Source organism: Ranitomeya imitator, chromosome 4 (assembly GCF_032444005.1).
Source record: "Ranitomeya imitator isolate aRanImi1 chromosome 4, aRanImi1.pri, whole genome shotgun sequence".
NCBI classification, from domain to species: Eukaryota; Metazoa; Chordata; class Amphibia; order Anura; family Dendrobatidae; genus Ranitomeya; species Ranitomeya imitator.
In genome coordinates this window covers 54,672,508-54,687,907 of record NC_091285.1, presented here as the reverse complement: position 1 = coordinate 54,687,907, position 15,400 = coordinate 54,672,508, and the positions used below count along the sequence as shown (strand labels likewise).

Genomic DNA, 15,400 nt, shown 5'->3' with positions numbered 1-15,400 from the left:
TTTGTGAATGAAACATGAATATTTTTGCCTAGAATAAAAAAAGTTGTACTAATGAAAACAAATTTCTCTGTGAATTGTATTTTATTTAGTTTCTATATTTTTTTTACATTAGACGCCTCTATAATGTCATACTGTAAGTGATATTTGTATTTTGATGTAACTCCATCTAATGTACAGCACTATGGATTTAATGGTGCTATATGTTAGGTGCCGAGTTCCCGCCTCTGCACAGGAGGAATCTCGAACCATCTCCGCTGCGGTCTCCAATTCTTCTACTAGGCTCAGTGGAGTCTGCTCAGCGAAGACATCGGCCCCAGCTTCTAGGTCAGGCTGATACTGGACGACTGGTTATTACTGCCCTTCCAGGCTCTGTCTTTGTAACCAGCAATGTTCAGCAGTGAGCAGGTTTTTCTGGAACTAAGTCCTGCTATTCCGATACAGAGCATGCCCACACAACAACCTCCCATTGGAGGTCGGGGTCACATGCTCAGGTCCTGTTGCGGCTCCTATTGGTCCATCTGGATGGTCTTGTAGCACTGCCACTATAAAGGGTTCTCATGGCTACTCGGTCATGCGCTAGTGTACACTTGTGAACGTGTGTGTGTTGATGAGAGAAAGTCACTCTTTAATTATCCCCTCCCTTGAGTTTTACTGCTCGCGAAAGGTGGATGATTGCTATCTAGCGCCCGACTTGTTATGAGCACTAGAACACACGAAACAGTGTTTATTTGCTGTGACCGCCAGTGTGGCGCCATGTGCTATCACAGTGCTTTCTTAACCCAAGTCTGGGTGGGTAGTGGCGCCCGCCAGTGCGGCACCACACGCACTCCCGTGCATCTAAATTATTATTTCTGTTACTCTGACACCCCAGTTGTGGTGTCAAGCGCAAGAGGTCTAGTTGTACTCTAATCCTGAGTCTAGAGGTAGAGTTCTGTGACTCCATGCTTGTGCTCTTTGTGCAGTACCGCGGCCCTGTGATGCAACAGTGGTCGCTTTCTTCATACTGAGTGAAGTTAACCCATGAGTGAAACCATAGTATACCACCATATAGTCCGTCATTACTTAGTAGCAGGTTCCATCTCTGCATGGTGGACCCCGGGCTGCGAACGCACCTTACACTATCTCTCTAATTATTTGGTGCGTTCCGCTCGCTCTAACACTATATAAATTAATAATAATAATAATAGATTATGCTTGTTGGTAATTTTGGCACATATTTAAACCATTTGTGTTACATTACCTCTTATTTGACTCATAGTAAACTTTTTGTACCAAATGGTGCTTCTTATGCTATATTCCTTTTATACTGAGCTACATGAGGCACAAAGACTGTATAAAATACCTAATCAGTGTGGCGCAGGGCATGTGCAGAATTCTTGCTTAACATCAACTAGAATTATATTATGAAGACACAAAAGAGAATAGTAAAACCAAAAACACTCAGTTTGAAAAAAATCGCAGTAATCCGCAAGTGCTAGTAAAAGATGTAAAAAACAGGGTATTTGGTTGATACGTTTTTGCAAAAAATATATACTAAGCTGCTCTACCAAACTTCACGGTATACCCATATCAGAGCAGTCCTAACTAATGTATGCAATCCCTATCTGATGTATTTAAAAACCTGATCATCTGTATATTACCTGTGTGAACAGGGTTCAGAGAGGAAAAATCCATGTGTGCATACAGAGTAGAACAGCTTAGACTTGTTCATTGTGCAAGTAGCCCATGTGTTCCTGTTTCCATAATTGTTCTCTTGTGTCTACAAGACTAGGGAGTTATCCACCACTCCTCTTGGGCTATCTGCACAAAAGCTGTTCTACTCTGTATGCACACATGGATTTTTCCTCTTTGCAAAAAACGTATCAACCAAATACCCTGTTTTTTACATCTTTTACTAGCAATTGCGGATTACTGCGATTTTTTTCAAACTGAGTGTTTTTGGTTTTACTATTCTCTTTTGTGTCTTCAGGTTTCTTGGTGGTGTGTGAACATGTTCCTACAGACTTGTTCACTGTGCAAGTAGCCCATGTGTTCCTGTTTCTAGAATTATATCATGTTTTAAGTAATGTATCCAGTTTTTAGGGTTTGATACATTTTGCATTTTTTTTAGAGTTAAGTGGATCAGGCAAAATTGGAATTTGCCAGATTGCATATTTTTACTGGAAATTTTCGATTCGTGGAAATGTTATTTTCCATAAATTTAATTTCCCTTATTATGCATTGGAGTCTCTCCAGGTTACATAGCATAATTAATGTTAGATGTAAAAAATAAAATAAATCCTTATACTCACCTTACCACTCACATCTTTAGCCCCTCTGCTCCACACCATCAACTGTCCTGCCTCCATCTCTCCTGGTTGGTTCTTCACACCTTTGTCTCTCATTCTGGGCTGGGCCTTCCAGCTTTGATAGGGTCTCAGAGGGTTCTGTGGATATATGCAAGGCCACGACACACGCCTTGATATAATGAAGTTGTGCCCTTTTATGCCCTTGCAGAGAACCCAATGCTTTTTAAACCTGAAAGTCCTGGCCTGATATGAGATGCCAGGGGATTTGACCACAAGTGACAGGGATCTAAAGTTGCAACGATGACTAGACAGGTGACGCGGAGGGGCCAGAGAGGTGAGCAATAAGGTGTTTTTTGTTTTTCAGCATTTTAAGAGGCTTATACAGTTAAGAAATATGGGGGCCATTGGCCTTCATTTTGCTTAACACCACTCTGATGAGAACTAAAAAAAGAATCCTCTTTTTTTGCGAATGTAGATATTTATAAATTTTGAGTAGAATTTTATTTTACTCTAATTTTTTTGCTCGTATGATAAAGCTTACATGAGATTTAATTTGTATACCCACATTACATCAGAAAACTTTAATTAATCTACTCTAGCACAAGTGGTGTCCAAAGATATAAATTCCCCCAATGTTTATATAAAAAGTTATGAAATAAAAGAGAATTCTACATTACCCATCACATGATTTAACCCATTCTCACAAATGGATATAACTGTCCATCTAGATTGAAGGTGATAGCCATCAATCGGGTATACAGTTTAGACGGAAATTATGCCCATGCTATCTACAGCAGGAGCCGGCGGTAATACAGAGTCAGAGTTCTGCTATGTGTGCTGACTGGACATAGAGCCAGTCCTGTCTGTGAGGAGTTTGACATTGCTCCTCTTGTTTATTGGCATACCCGAAGCATGATTACGAAGTTGCTGATCGTTTAGTATGTAGAACATAAGTAGTATAGTATGATATCAATGTGATCAAAGGATCGCATATCCCCTTGTGGAAATAGTATGTGCTGTAAAAAGAAAAAAAATGTCAATGTTAAAAAAAAAATGTAAAAATAAAAACAAGAAAATCAAAGCTTTAATAATGGTTTACTTGGTAAAAAAAACCTTAAAAAAACGCATGTTTGGTATCATCATGTGTATAACAATTCGTCAAATAAGGTTATATTATTTTTCATGCCATATCAGAAATGCTGTGAAAAAGCACTCCTCCCATCAAAGTTTTTATCTGCTTAATATATTGCAGTCATCATATTAGAATGCACTGTATACTTACAATTGCCCATTTTGCCCTTCTACTCAGCTAATTATTCTCTTTTCCATTAGGTCTATGACATCTCACGATTAAAAACTAGATGTAACTCTATGTAGAAACCATAGGTTAAATGCCACAGTTCTATAATTTTTTTTAATGTTTTGGCGCTTTTATACAATAAAAACTATTTTGTAGAAAAAAAATTATTATTTTTGCATCCCTGTATTCTAAGAGCTATAACTTTTTTATATTTTGCACTAATGGAGTTATATGGCAGTTTGTTTTTTACAGGACAAGATGGCATTTTCAGTGCTACCAATTTTATTTACATTTGTCCTTTTTTTCTAGTTTCTTTCCTCTTTTTGTTCGGCAGTGTGATGAAAAAGTATAGTTTTTTGGTTTGTTTTTTTATTTATTTTTTACGATGGTGACTGAAGGGGTTAACTACTATGACAGCGATACAAAACAAGTGTTTTTTTTTGCTTTTTTCACAAAAATACTTATTTATGGCTAATATATATATATATTTATTATTTTTTGAATTTTTTAAAAATACTTTTACAATTGCTTTTTACTTTATTTTACTTTGTTCGTTACTCTATTGGACTTTCACTTTCAGCACTCTGATCGCAGTTATAATGCATTGCTATCCACAAAAATTGCAGTGAATTTTAACTGTCACTTTTGCTCTCACACAAGCTTTTTAAACCATGCACTGTGCATGGTCTAACAAGCTTGCTATAGTCTGGTGACCCACGTGTCATCATGACAACATAGGGCGACCATAGCAATGATTGGGTCCTCACAATAACGTTGCAGGGTGCCGGTTGGAGGCGAGAGAGCCCCTGCCTCTTCTTGCTTTCTAAATATCGATAGCAAAATTTAGGAGGTTAAATTGCCAGGAGCAGTGCCAGCAGTGAGAGCCGGGTGTCAGCTGCCATGTAAGATGAACACCAGGCAGCGATTGCACGCTCCTGTGCGCAAAAATGCCAGGACATATCCATACTTCCTCGGTCGGGTATTCCTTCCGAATCTAGACTTATGGATATGTCTTATGAAGGGGTTAAAAACAACCCAAGGTCACTTTCATACATTCACCATTTTTCAGTATTGTACCTCAGTGCTTGTAAACCAAAACCAGGAGTGGAACAATCAGAGCAAAAGTATAATAGAAACATGTTACCACTTCTGCATTTTTCACCCACTCCTGGTTTTGGCTTACAAATACTGAGGTTAAAAACTCACTACTCAATGTGTAAATGTGGACTAACAATAATTGTATTTTTTCTTGGATAAAATGAACTTTTTTTCTCTCAATTTTCAGCCACACAGGGTGTGTCAGCAAGGCTAAAGTCAATGATCACATCACCGAGAGTGGCGGCTGTAGTCACACCTTGGCACTGACACCTCAGCACTAGTGATGAGCGAGTGTACTCGTTGCTCGGGTTTTCCCGAGCATGCTCAGGTGACCTCCGCGTATTTATGACTGCTCGGAGATTTAGTTTTCATCGCGGCAGCTGAATAATTTACAGCTACTCCCCAGGCTGAGTACATGTAATCAAGCAGGCTAGTAGCTGTACATCATTCAGCTGCGGCGATGAAAACTAAATCTCCGAGCAGTCATAAATACTCGGAGGTCACCAGAAACATCTTATACTGGAAAAATTTATATACATGAAATAGGCATTTCTCAGCCATGGTTGCCTAGCTGGAGGCAGAGCACTTCACAGCTGCAGAACTGTATATAATGTTTACTTTTATTAATTATAAATTTAATTTATAATTATTTATTAATTATCTGAAAATACAGTAAGTATTACTATGTCAGGAATAAGAGTAATATTTCTGGTTTTATTGTTGCATAATTTGGTCACAGAAGAAACTTGTGAGAGTAGATTATATGGGGTAATTCAACTTTTATCTTCTCAGAACATGAGGTACATGCATCAGCTTCTTAATACAGCATAACAGGAAGTCTGAAGGACCTTTTACCAGAGAGAAAGTGAAGCCAAAGTACAACATGTATATGCATTACATTCAGCTAAGCATATAACAGTAACAACTTTGCCATCTACTGTCAGAAAAGTGTAAACTGCTCCTGCACATAAATAAGTCTTTATATATTGCATATCTTCCAACACCCTTTCTCAACAGTAAGAACTTATTCAGTTAAGCCAATTTTCTTCATCAGTCTCTGATGTCTTTCAGCATTCAATGCCTTTGTAAAAATATCTGATGTTTTATCTTCAGTTGGGCAGTACTCTAAATTTAGTGTTAAGGTTGGCGGAATGCACCGAAGATATATATTAGAAGTAGTAGGTGCGTTCGCAACCCGGAGTCCACCGTGCAGGAGAGAACCTGCTGCTAGTAAAGGCGGTACTATATGGCGGTATAAACGAACCCTATTACTTCACAGATTTGCAAGAAAAGAGAACACTGTGCCCTGTTAACTTCACAGGGGAACAGAGCTACCTAATAGAGCCGATAGTGGTCATGCAGTCAACATAGCACACACGCAGCTCCTCTCCGGTGGAGCCGGAATTCTAGTGGCTATACGCCAGCCCTGAATCCACATACACAAAACTCCTCACCGGAGGTGCTGGTATTCTAGGGGCTTATTTCAGCCAAACCCTGACCACATGCAAACATGACCACACTGGCACTGAACTCATTACATAGGTTGATGCTAGCGCATGGCCGTGTGGCCATGCAAACCTTTTATGGTTTTAGCACTCAATGACCTTCCCAGTGGTCCAATAGGAACTGCTTCAAGACCTGCACATGTGACCCCCGACCTCCAATGGGAGGTCATCCTGTGGGCATGCCCAGTATGAGAAAAGCAGGACTTAGTCCCAGAAAGATCTGCTCGCCGCTGATCAGCGCTGGCTAGAATGGCAGAGCCTGAAAGAACAGTAGTAACCAGTCACCCAGTATCAGCCTGAGATAGATACTGGGACTGATGTCTCCGCTGAGCAGGCTCCACTGCGGTTGGAGGAGAATGGGAGACCGCAGCAGACATGGTTCAAGATTCCTCCTGTGCAGCGGCAGGAACTTGACACCTAACGTTTAGGATTCCTCGTTCCTGGTGATCTCTCAAGAAGTGAAACTTCACATCAATGTTTTTAGTTCTTGGATTAACCCTTTCCATCTGAGCAAGAACTAGACATTCTTGATTGTCCTCATACATCTTTGTTGGTCCCAATTGTTGTCCTAAGTCTGTTAGCAGTTGTCTTAACCATAGAACTTCTTGACTGTCATGTGCTGTGGCGACATATTCTGCTTCTGTTGACGACAGTGTTGCTGTAGATTGTTTCTTACTAGTCCAACTAATTGGTCTGCCTGAGAGCAAGAAAAGACAGCCACTGGTTGATTTTCTGTGAATTGGATCTCCAGCCCATTCTGCATCAACGTATATGATAAAAATGCATTTCTCACTTAAAAGTAGTTTCAGTTTAATACTGCTAGTCCCTTTTAAATAATGGATTACTCTCTTCACTGCATTCCAATCCATTTTGTTTGGTTTTGACACCTTCCTGCTCAAAATTCCCACTGTTCATGCAATATCTGGCATTGTAACAGTCGCAAGATATAATAATTTTCCTCCTGCCTTTCTGTATTGTTCATTATTCAGTAACAGATTCTGTTCACTATTTATTTCCTTCGAATAGTTGGTTTCCATTGGAGACTTTACTAGTTTTGCATCTTTCAATCCAAATGTTTTGATTATGTCTTGAATCATGTGATTTTGATTAAGAAGGAAACTCCCATCTTCTTCTTTTCTATCTGTATTCCTAGATACTGTTTCACATTTTTCAGATCTTTGATCTCGAAGTGTTGATCCAAAGTTTTCACTATCTCTGGTTCATCCCTTTCTTTTCAAAACCAACTAAAATATCATACACATATATCACCACATAGATCCATCTGTCTGTCAGTCTTTTTGTATTTAGACAAGGATCCGCTTTGCTTCTTTGAAAATGTTCATTTATGAGCACTTCTGTGATTTTATCATTGCACGCTTTAGCGGCTCGTTTTAAACCATATATACTTTTCTGTATCATACAAACCATGTTTGGTTTCCTTTTATCCTTGAATCCTGGGGGTTGTGCCATGTTAATGTCTTCTGTTAAGTCTTCATTCAGAAATGCTGCCTTTACATTCAGATGTTTCAACTGCATTTGTTTCGTTGCTGCAGCTGCAAAGTTCTGATTGTGGTGTATTTGACAACTGGAGCAAATATCTCATCATAGCCTTCTCCATATTTCTGAGATTAGCCTTTAGCTACGACTTTTGCTCAGTATCAATCAGCTGTGCCATCTACTTGGTATTTTACTTTAAAAACTCATTTACATCATATAGCCTTTTTTTCTTTTGGTAGTTGTGTCAGTGTCCATGTCTTTGAATCATGCATGGATTTTATTTCTGTTACTGCAGCCTTTATACATTTGTTGGCCTCTTCTTCTGAAAGTTGAGATATGTCCTCCCAAGATGTAGGTTCATAAATTGTATTTGTACTTGCCCTGTATGAAAGATGTTGAAGTGGGCTTCCCTTATTTTTTCTTATTGAGCGTCTTGGTTCTGTGGCTGTATGGAGTTGTATCTCATGACTTTCAGTATTTTTATTTTCATCGATTTTCACTTCTTTTTCATCAGATGTTCCTACAGTTATATCACTGTTGTTTCTCTCATTTTTCGTTTCCAGTGATGTCATTATGTCATCATTTAGATCTTCAATGAATGTTACTCACTCTGATTCTGCTTGTCTTGGGATCTAGGATTCTATATTCTTTGCAATTGTCACTATATCTGACAAATATTCTTTCAATAGCTCTGTTTTGAAGTTTGGAGCATTTTTCGTCTGGAAAAAAACACAAATGCTTTGCAACCCAAAATTCTTAAATTAGTTTTTCACACTTGGTTTCTTACCTTGCCACAGTTTATGTTTTTTTTTTCAGTTTTCTTTTAAAAAAATGTCTGTTTTGCAGATATGTAGCTGTCATTGCTGCTTCACCCTAATATTTCACTGGAAGTTTGGAATACATCTTATCGTTTCAGTCAGAGATCTGTTTTTCTTTTCTGCTACACAGTTCTGTTTGGGTATGTTTGAAACAGTCTTTTGATGCTCTATTCCATTCCGTCTTAAGTAGTTTTCTATTTGGTGTCCTGCAAATTTACCTCCATTATCACTTCTGATGATGAGTGGCTTCCTCTGAAACTTAAAATAAATATTATAAATAATATTCATCGCGCTACCGTTGTACCAATTGGTCTAAAAGGACAAAAAGTAGAGTGTATTACTCTTGTGGTGAAGAAGGTTAGCAATATCTCTTGGTGAGGTGAGAGGATGTAATGTCCAAAAATGGAAACTAGTAAAATGATGCAGCAATTAGTGATATATTCACAGTAGATTGTACTAATATACATGTTCGTTTAGTATATTTGCTTGTTACTTACTCCGATGACAGGCAAGGATTGAAGAAAAAAAAAAAAACTTGTCTGCTGGTGTGAATATATGCTGGAAAATATGGTATAGCATACCTAGCCGGCTCCATTGGATACCTGGCTTAATATAGCCAATCATTTAAGGATGGACTAAGAGGATTAACATAGCACACAAGCCAACGTCAGATTAACGGCTTACTATCAGCAGATATATCAATCAGTAAGTACCATTAATTTATAGGTATTTTCCCTGCAACACACTGGGGTCCCAATATATTCCCAGTAAATCGTATCTTTACATTTGTAGCCAGCCATCTTTAAGTCTCTCATTGAGATCCAGCATATATTCACACCAGCAGACAATTTTGTTTTTTTTCTTCAATCCTTGCCCGTCATCGGAGTAAGTAGCAAGCAAAATGTCCTCCCGTGGGCATGCTCAGTGTGTGCAGAGCAGGACTTAGTCCCAGAAAAGCCCGCTCACCGCTGAACAGTGCTGGCCACAAAAGCAGAGCCTGGAAAGGCAGCAGTAACCCTTTTCACAGTATCAGACTGAGCGAGACGCTGGGACCAATGTCTCCACTGAGCAGGATCCACTGTGGCTGATGTAGAATGGGAGACCGCAGCAGACATGGTTCGAGATTCCCCCTGTGCAGCAGCGAGAAGTCGACACCTAACAGACGTATACTCGAGTATGTATGGTAATCCAAAGTGATGCCATTAATTAATGTTCGCAGATATGCAAAAAATACAGACTTATTTGTGTGCAGGAGATGGTGATGTTGTTACTGTTACTGTATATGCTTAGTTGAATACAATGCATATACTTCTTGTGCTTTGGATTCACATTCTCTCTGGCAAAAGGTTGTTTAGACTTCCTGTTATGCTGTATTAAGAAGCTGATGCCTCATGTTCTGTGAAGATAAAAGTTGAATTACCCCTTATAATCTACTCTCACAAGTTTCTTCTGCGACCAAACTGTGTAACAGGTTATGGGCCCAGAATATAAGACAAAAAGGACTTGGTGAATGCAAAAAATACTTCAGAGCAATTCTCTCCAAACAAGTAAGACAAATAAGATAAAGATGAGCAGCAATTCAGAGCTGAGACTCACAGTAGCTAAGCGGAACAATGAGAACTATCAGTTATGGGAGTTCAAAGTGGAGATGTTATTGTTTAAAGATGAATTATAGAAGGTAATCGCTACAGACAGACCCAAAGATCATAATCAGACATAGGATGCGAAAAACAGCCAAGCAGGAGGTACTATCAGCTTATAAGAGTAGGATGATCAGTTAATCCACATAAGGAATGAGAATACAGCAAAGGGAATATGGGAAGCATTGAGATAGCTACATGAGAGATTTAGCTTAAATCATAAACTATTCCTGCTAAGAAAACTTGACAAGATGAGATGAAGTGCAAGGAAAGACATAAAGGAGCGTATAAACTCCATGATGGAGGTTGTAAAACGGCTGAGATCAGTTGGTGAAGACATTAAGGAAAGCCATATAACAGCAATATTATAGGTATTATATTGGAGGTCGGCGGTCACACACTCAGGCCCTGTAGCAGCTCCCATTGGTTCTCTGGGAAGGTCCTGAAGAGCTGCAACTATAAAAGGTTTGCATGGCTGTACGGCCATGCGCTAGTATTAACCTATGTTATGAGTTTTGCTACCTTGTGGTCATGGCTGTATGTGGTCAGGGTTGGCTGAAATAAGCCAAATATATATACAGTACCAAAACCAAAAGTTTGCACACACCTGCTCATTTAAAGATTTTTCTGTATTTTAATGACTATGAAAATTGTACATTCACACTGAAGGCATCAAAACTATGAATTAACACATGTGTAATTATTTACTTAACAAAAAAGTGTGAAACAATTGAAAATATGTGTTATATTCCAGGTTCTTCAAAGTAGCCACCTTTTGCTTTGATGACTGCTTTGCACACTCTTGGCATTTTCTTGATGAGCTTCATGATGTAGTCGCCGTGAATGGTTTTCACTTCACAGGTGCGCCCTGTCAGGTTTAATTAGTGGGATTTCTTGCCTTATAAATGGGGTTGGGACTATCAGTTGTGTTGAGCAGAAGTCTGGTGGATACACAGCTGAGTCCTACTGAATAGACTGTTAGAATTTGTATTATGACAAATTCACCAGTTCATTCCTCATTTCTCAACTTTGGTAGCTCCCTTGGTAGCCCTCACCAAGAAGGGAGCAAATCCCAAATTGTGTTCTGAGGAGGTCTCCAAGGACTTCACTTCTATTAAATCTCATTTTGCTAGCGCTCCCATCCTACATCGCCCCGATGTAGATAAGCCATCCATAATGGAGGTAGATGCCTCATCCGTTCGTGCTGGAGCAGTCCTTTTCCAAAGGGATACTCATGGTCAGAAGTATCCTTAATTCTTCTTTTCCAAGACCTCACCAGCAGGAAGGAATTATTCTCGGTGCGTTCGGTCAACTGTAACATACGTCGACCCGAGTATAAGCCTAGGCACCTAATTTTGCCACGAAAAACTGGGAAAACGTATTGACTCATGTATAAGCCGGTTATACATTGTCCCCTCATCCCTATCCCGGTATGCATGGCTCACCGTCCCTGTCCTTGTATGCATGGCTCATTATTCCCATCCTTGTGTGCATGGCTACACATCCCTGTCCTTGTATGCATGACTCCCCATCCCAGTCCTTGTATGAATGGCTCCCCGTCCTTGTATGCATCTCTCCCCATCCTTGTATGCATGGCTCGCCATCCCTGTATGCATGGCTCTCTTTCCCTATATACATGGCTCCTTATCCCCATCCTTGTATGCATGGCTCCCTGTCCTTGTATGCATGGCTCCCCATCCTTGTATGCATGGCTCCTTATTCCCTATCCTTGTATGCATGGTTCCTTTAAAAAAAATCCTACTTACCTTCACTGCGTGCCCTCATTGCATCTCGTTCCGGCGCAGCAGCTCTTCCAGGTATGCCATCATGTGTCCCCACTCATTAAAGTAATGAATTTTCAATCCACGCCTATGGGAGTGGAGAGGGGTGAATATTCATTACCTTAATGAGCGGGGGACACGTGATCACTCAGCCAGAAGACTGGCACCGGAAGGAGATGCAGTGAGGGCGCACAGGGAAGGTATGTAGGCTGCGGTTGTAACTGTGTGTGCTACAAGAGAAATGAAAATTTACTGGCAGCGCAGTAAATATTCATTTCTCTTTAGCAGAGGGCACAGTTACAGCCACCAGCTCTTGCCTCTGTGACCCGCTGCTCCCCCTCCCCAACGTCTTTCTGGAACTACGACTCAAATATAAGCTGAGGGGGCCTTTTCAGCACAAAAAATGTGCTGAAAAACTCGGATTATACATGAGTATATACTGTAATTTAGTTGCTGAGTGCCGCCATGCCCTGTTCAAACCATGCTCTGTCCTCTTTGAAGTAGCTGGCTAGGACTGGCATGAAAATATCAAAAGCAGAAACCTCATTTGTGCAACTTTATTCAAAAAGCTGGTGTAAACACTTTGCTGAATCTCTCATTTTGTTGCATTGAGGCACCATATAGCAGCACAATTATAGTCTGTTCTATAGACCTCTTAGGATTCTGTTCTTTAATATCTGAAAAAAATGTAGCATTTTGCACATGTTTTATTATTCAGAAACTCCTCTAAAGAGAATTGATAACTGGAGATAATGCAAGGCTTCATGCAGGCACTATATGGCAGCACACATTTTGCCTATAAGTGTAACACAGACCTATGTAGGTTGAGAATTAGAAAAATATGTCTGCTTTTCTTGGGAAAATTGGCCACCTCTGGCCATGGGTTGTGGTAGCTTTTGAAATGCATCTCAATAAAGTGAATGGAGCTGCACTGCACTGCTACACATTACCCATGGTTAGGAATAGTGAATGGCGAACTTCCTGATGTTCAGGATCAGTGGGTTCACCCAATTTTTTTGTAAAGTTCGAGTTCCGGCCCGGAGATGACACGAACTTGCGTCCGACCCCTAAACTCAGACTTTACATAAGCGGGGAGCTGTAAAAATAAGCAGAAAATTAATAATAAACATTACAATTATAATTACATGTCCAGCGACGCGCCCTCCCATCTCGCTGTCTCCCGGCCACATCTGCTTTCAGGGCCGCTCATTAACTGCCGGCAGTATTCACTGCACTCCGTAGTCTTCGGCTATTTCCAGCAGTATTCGTGCGGTGATGTCGCTGAAGACTGCCGAGTGCACTAAATACAGGCAGAAGTTAATGAGTGACCCCGGAAGCAGATGCGGCCGGGAGACAGCCGGATGTGAGGACTAGTATTGAGCATTCCGATACCGCAAGTATTGGGTATCGGCCGATACTTGCGGTATCGGAATTCCGATACCGAGATCCGATACTTTTGTGGTATCGGGTATCGGTATCGGATCCATAGGGATGTGTAAAATAAAGAATTAAAATAAAAAATATTGATATATTCACCTCTCCGGCGGCCCCTGGACATCACGCTGGTAACCGGCAGGCTTCTTTGTTTAAAATGAGCGCGTTTAGGACCTGCGAATGACGTCGCGGCTTCTGATTGGTCGCGTGCCGCCCATGTGACCGTCACGCGACCAATCAGAAGCCGTGACGTCATTCGCAGGTCCTAAATTCCTAGAATTAGGAGTTTAGTGAATGAGAATGACGTCGCGGCTTCTGATTGGTCGCGTGCCGCTCATGTGACCGCCACGCGACCAATCAGAAGCCGCGACGTCATTCTCATTCACTAAACTCCTAATTCTAGGAATTTAGGACCTGCGAATGATGTCACGGCTTCTGATTGGTCGCGTGGCGGTCACATGGGCGGCACGCGACCAATCAGAAGCCGCAACGTCATTCCTCAGGTCCTAAACGCGCGCATTTTAAACAAAGAAGCCAGCCGGTTACCAGCGTGATGTCCAGGGGCCGCCGGAGAGGTGAATATATCAATATTTTTTATTTTAATTCTTTATTTTACACATTAATATGGATCCCAGGGCCTGAAGGATAGTTTCCTCTCCTTCAGACCCTGGGAACCATCAGAATACCTTCCGATACTTGGTGTCCCATTGACTTGTATTGGTATCGGATATCGGTATCGGCGATATCCGATATTTTTCGGGTATCGGCCGATACTATCCGATACCGATACTTTCAAGTATCGGACGGTATCGCTCAACACTAGTGAGGACGCATCACTGGACAGGTAAGTATAATTATAATGTTTATTATTAATTTTCTGCTTTTTTTTACAACCTGAACTGAACCCGAACTGTAACACGTGTGGTCTTTACAGTTCGGGTTCGCCCATCCCTAGTTAGGAATGGTGCTATTTCTGAAAGTTTTTTTAGCCCATATACAGAAGTAGTTCTGGCAAATAGACCCTGGTGCCTGGTGGAGCCCAAGTGCCCCTATGCAACATGGTATTACAATAGGCAAGTATTAGAAAGGGATCTTATTGTATTGAGGCCTCGGAACTTATCATGACACTTTTTCAAAAGTGAGCACATGGACGCTTAGGCTAGGTTCACATTGCGTTAGTGCAGTCCGTTCAATGCATACGTTAAACAGACTGCGTTAACGCAAGTGCTGAAAAATATCACGTTTATGCGATCGCGCTAGCGTAGATACTCTATCTGTGCTAGCGGTTACAGACCCAAAAACGCTGCAGACTGTGTCCGAGGGTCCGTCACAGAACATTGCTAACGCATGCCGATTATGACATGCGTTAGCGATGTGCTACATAATGGCAATTAATGGGTGCGCTAACGCATTAGTTACATAGCATTAGTGCCGCTATGTAATGGATGCTGTCAGCGCATAGCCATTAACGCAATGTGAACCTAGCCTTAGTCTTCCATACATGTTGGTCACTGAACTTTCAATAAATTTTACTTGTACTGCACACGCAGAATAAAAACGTCATGCTGTCCGCATGTAGTATTCAATTCTAATATATACTTTCTCTACCAGTCCTTTATAATATATTGCTATCTAGTAGAGATAAGCAATTTTATATGAGTTCAATTGAATTCTACTTGAATATGCAAAAATCCACATTTTTGAAAATATGAATGTTTAAAACAACAAGCAAAGTTAAAACTTATACTCACCTCACCGCTCACCTGCCTGACCCTTCCACTGCTCTTTGACCTCTGCCATTTAGTCAAAGTCCCTGACATGACCCGTATTGCCTGACTGAGACAGCCCTCAGAAGTCACTGCTCACCACACATCTGTGTTGTCACGACATTTAGTGACCTTCAAGACCTTTTCGTGAGTCCTGGCTTAACATGTTGAAGATGTGACTGCAGAGGCAAGTGGGCTGGACACAGGCAGCGCAGCTCGTTCTCCGCCATGTGATTCTCAGGGTCTCTTTTTTTATGCCGCTATAGCTCTAGC

The 15,400-nt window shown here is 40.8% G+C and overlaps 1 protein-coding gene across 6 annotated transcripts in view; it reads left to right on the top strand.

The window, feature by feature from the left end:
- The window catches only part of LOC138675454 (protocadherin gamma-A4-like), a 732,953-nt gene that overhangs the window by 276,643 nt on the left and 440,910 nt on the right, over positions 1 to 15,400 (top strand). The gene's annotated exons all lie outside the window — the stretch shown is intronic.